Source organism: Etheostoma cragini, chromosome 13 (assembly GCF_013103735.1).
Source record: "Etheostoma cragini isolate CJK2018 chromosome 13, CSU_Ecrag_1.0, whole genome shotgun sequence".
Classification (NCBI taxonomy): Eukaryota; Metazoa; Chordata; class Actinopteri; order Perciformes; family Percidae; genus Etheostoma; species Etheostoma cragini.
In genome coordinates, this window is record NC_048419.1 from 24,093,213 (window position 1) to 24,097,389 (window position 4,177).

The 4,177-nt window shown below is 41.9% G+C and overlaps 1 long non-coding RNA gene across 1 annotated transcript in view; it reads right to left on the minus strand.

Annotated features, from left to right (window-relative positions):
- Positions 1 to 4,171, minus strand: part of LOC117955348 — a 24,401-nt gene extending 20,230 nt beyond the window's left edge. The window contains exon 1 of the long non-coding RNA XR_004659022.1: positions 3,836 to 4,171. This is a non-coding gene — a long non-coding RNA (uncharacterized LOC117955348). The remainder of the gene's footprint in view (positions 1 to 3,835) is intronic.
- Positions 4,172 to 4,177: the final 6 nt, after the last annotated feature.

The window sequence follows — 4,177 nt, forward strand, 5'->3', positions numbered from 1 at the left end:
TTATATAGACCTTAGTGGTCCCTAATACTGTATCTGAAGTCTCTTTTATATAGACCTTAGTGGTCCTCTAATATGAATATAACATATAATATTGCAGCAACCCGGGTTTGAATCCAACCTGCGTGTCATCCCCCATCTATCTCCCCCTTTCTTTTTTTCTATCCAGTGTCAGTGTAATAAAAGGGAAAAAGCATCAAAAATCATCTTAAAAAAAAATAAAGCGACGTTGGATTAGGTGCGTTTTGTTATTGACCCAAAATGTCTCCTTCAGCGTCACATGTGGACTGGTTTATACACACAGAACAGGCCAAAAGTTTGGACACACCTTCTGATTCAATGCATTTCTTTAATTTTCAGGACTATTGACATTGTAGATTGTCACTGAAGGCATCAGAACTGTGCACCGTGTGTAGATATTTAGCTCCGGGTCGGCACGTTTACTGTCGTTCACAACAGTTGGGTGTAGGAAAACATGGTGGGTGGGGTTAGGTGGGGTGTGTTCCAGACCCTGGTCTCCTGGGTCAAAGTCCCGTGTTGTTGATAGATAGATAGATAGATAGATGTTAATTGATCCCAAAAAAATGGGAAATTCCTGTGTTACAGCAGCAAAATCAGTCACAAAGCACAACATATAAATATAAATGAAATACTAAAAATATACAAACATACAATATAAATGAAATAATAATACGAATAAAGTAAAAAGAACAAATATATTTGAATATGTACAGGATGGGGGAACAAAAATGTGCAACAGCTTATATAATATGCTAAAAATGTAAAAATGTATGCTACATGTAAATCAACCAAATGTGCAGGTTGCATTAGACCCCCCCTCGTCTCTCTCAACACGACGTCATCTCACAGCACACATGAACACAGCAGTGAGTCCTGATAACAACTGCATTAATTAAACAACACTGTGAACACTCGTGATTAATTAAAGCCGAGCATATGTTTGGAGAAGCGGCGCGTGGGTTGATTAGACGGGTCCTGCGTGGGCGAAGCGACAACACGTTGTCTGCCGGTGTTTTTCTGCAGAAGAAGAGTTAACTTCACATTTAAATTAGGTTTCTTTATGTTTCTTAGGCACATTTTTAAATGCCTTTCTCTTCTCACTCATATCCGTCTTCTGACTACTTATAAACCACAAACTCAAACCTGAATTAAATGAGTAAACGAGTCGCCTTAGTGCATCGCTCCACCCCCCCCCCCCCCCCCCCCCCCCCCCCCCCCCCCCCCCCCCACCCCAGACCTCCTCCCACATCAGATCTTCAATGCTGTCTTATTGAGATCATATCGTTCCTTATTTGACGTTCGTTGTTTTTAAATATAACTTTCTATGCAGTGGTTTTGCTCTCACGATTTCATGAGTTGCAGATGGGTCAAGTTGCCATGGTAATCTGAGGTTGGCACATAGCGGTCTAAGCATTTGTGGACCTGAGAAAAGACAAATGGGACAAAGAAGTATGAGAAAGCCCAAGTGAAGGATTTAGTCCTGCGATCCGCCGGCTGAACCTGGGCTCTCAGAGTAAATCTGGATCCCCTTACTTTGTGAGCAGTGTTGAAATGTCAAACTACTTCCTGTTTGTAGTCTCGTCTCCTCGTAATCCCGTCACGCCGGACAAAGGGATTACTCCCGTCTCAAGACATTAGCATACGGAGACGTCACGCCCGTTCCACAACGTCTCACTTATACTCTGCTCAGTGTAGACATCCAGACCCAGACGAGATACGGGACAGTGGAGGACGGATGTCGTTTCTATGCAAAGACTCTGGAGACTCGTCCCAGACACAGAGAGGACGGTCGCACCGAGAGACACTAACGACGGGCCCCAGTTGTCCATCAGAGACAGCTGCATCTGGGTTTCAGAGCTTGATTCTAAAAAGAAATGTCCTTGTCACATTCATCAATACGAAGGATGTGAAACTCACTTTCCTGGTCTCACCTGGGAGCCCCAAAGTCCTCGACACCCGGGGAACTGAGGACGCTTCAGACAAGAGATGTTTCCCAGAGTCCTCCTCCCAGCTGGACGTACCTGCACCTAGTCCTGGGTCTCCCCGAGTCCTCCTCCCAGCTGGACGTACCTGCACCTAGTCCTGGGTCTCCCCGAGGCCTCCTCCCAGCTGGACGTACCTGCACCTAGTCCTGGGTCTCCCCGAGGCCTCCTCCCAGCTGGACGTCCCTCCACCTAGTCCTGGGTCTCCCCGAGGCCTCCTCCCAGCTGGACGTCCCTCCACCTAGTCCTGAATCTCCCCAAGTCCTCCTCCCAGCTGGACGTCCGTGCACCTAGTCCTGGGTCTCCCCAAGTCTCCCGCTGTCTTCATTATTCGGGAACCACAACACTTTAAGACTTTCCCCCCTGCCGCCCAAAGAGAGCCAGAAACTGTCTGATGGTTCAAGTTTCAGGTGAAGCGACATGACACAGGTGGGGTAGGAACATGAATAGAAGAGAATAAAAAGCCTTTATTGTCTTCATACACAGGTGCAGTACCTGTGCATGAGACTGAAGCAACGCCTTTACAGTGTTGACACCAAATACAAAAATATAAAATATAAAGTATAGATAAGTATAGAAAGTATAGGACCTGGTGCACAGTCCTGAAAGCAGCTGTATACATATATAAAATAGCTTATATATACACATTATGCTAAAAGTATTTAAGTAATAACCCTCGTGTTGTCTTCCCGTTAACCATCAACTTGTCCTTCCAGGTCAAAATTCGGATGATTTTGTCGCTTTTTCTGATTTCGGTGCTTTTTTAAATAATATTTCTAAAACCCTGAGCTGGTTTCATAATTGATTTTACATTTATTCTTGTAATTCATGGTCAACAAAACTCATTTGTGTCAAATTATACATACGTTTTTAGTTAAAAAGGCAGAAATTATGAAAGTATTTTGACTAATAGGATCACATATGATGAAAATAATGATAAAAATAAACAAAAATTTAACTAAATTGAATTGTAAGATTAGACTTATTTTGCAGAACTCGTCATTTTCTCCTCAAAGAGAAACGGGATATAAGACGAGGGTGTTGTAGTTTTAGGGTAAATGTCTTTTTATGTCTGTCTATAGCCGAAGGTTTTTATTATTATTATTATTATTATTACTGTTATCTACCTCTTTTTCTCTCTATACTGTATTTTACTGTATTTCTTGCTAAAATGGGAGCTGGAAAGGTCAATTTCCTTGCAGGCGTCATCCCAAAACGATTCATAGAGACGAGTCTAGTTAATTTGGCAAGACGTTGTCACACTGTTACCGCGGTAACTGGTTCTTCTCTGCAGGGAATAATTAAATCTCAAATCCCAAATCTAAACCTGGACCCGGGTTCGTGCACAAAGTGTCGTCCCAACACATCTTCATCCAAATATAGAAACCTTTTTATTTTACAATTTCAGCAAAAATATCATACAATTCCAGTTCAATTGTACAGTTTTGTAAAATATCTAAATACACTTTTACAGTCGCAATGTCAGTAGAAAAAAATATTGGATTTTTTTTGTTGTTGTTGTGTGAGATACAAAATATACACTCCCCTACACATCCACAGACACACACACACACACACACGTGTAAAAAGAGATTTCTCTACGCTGATCGGAGAATTTTGGTCCGCAAATTCGCAACTTAAATGAAAAGTTGTGAATTAAAAAAAAAATAAAATGGCTTCTTTTAAATGCCTCAATCCAAAAACTGTGGGAACGGATATTGAGCACGACAAAGAAATGTGTAAACACTTGGAAATGGAGACGGACGTCGATGATTCACAGTAACACGAGGTTTTATTACGAGTTTGCCACATTAAGCTCAATTTAACTTTTAAACCAAGTTTCCAGTTCAGGCCAAAGACTCGTGATGAGACTTCTCTTTTCTTTGTTCTCTTTTCTTTTCTCCTTTAACTTTACTTTGATGCCTTGTCGTCATCGGTGCTTCTTGCCAGCGCTGCGTTTGCATGTCCTCCTCCATTCTGCAGAGGAACGCTGTAATTTTACACATAATGTAATTAATGTTTAATTTTTAATAATTTATTCTATTAATTGATCCCTAGTGGGGAAATTACAATTTACACTACACATCACTACACGTAGGCCTGACATACGTGTACAAATGGAGAGATGTCAGATTGGGGGAGGAGGGAGGGGGGGCTGAGCAGGGGGAATGAGAGGG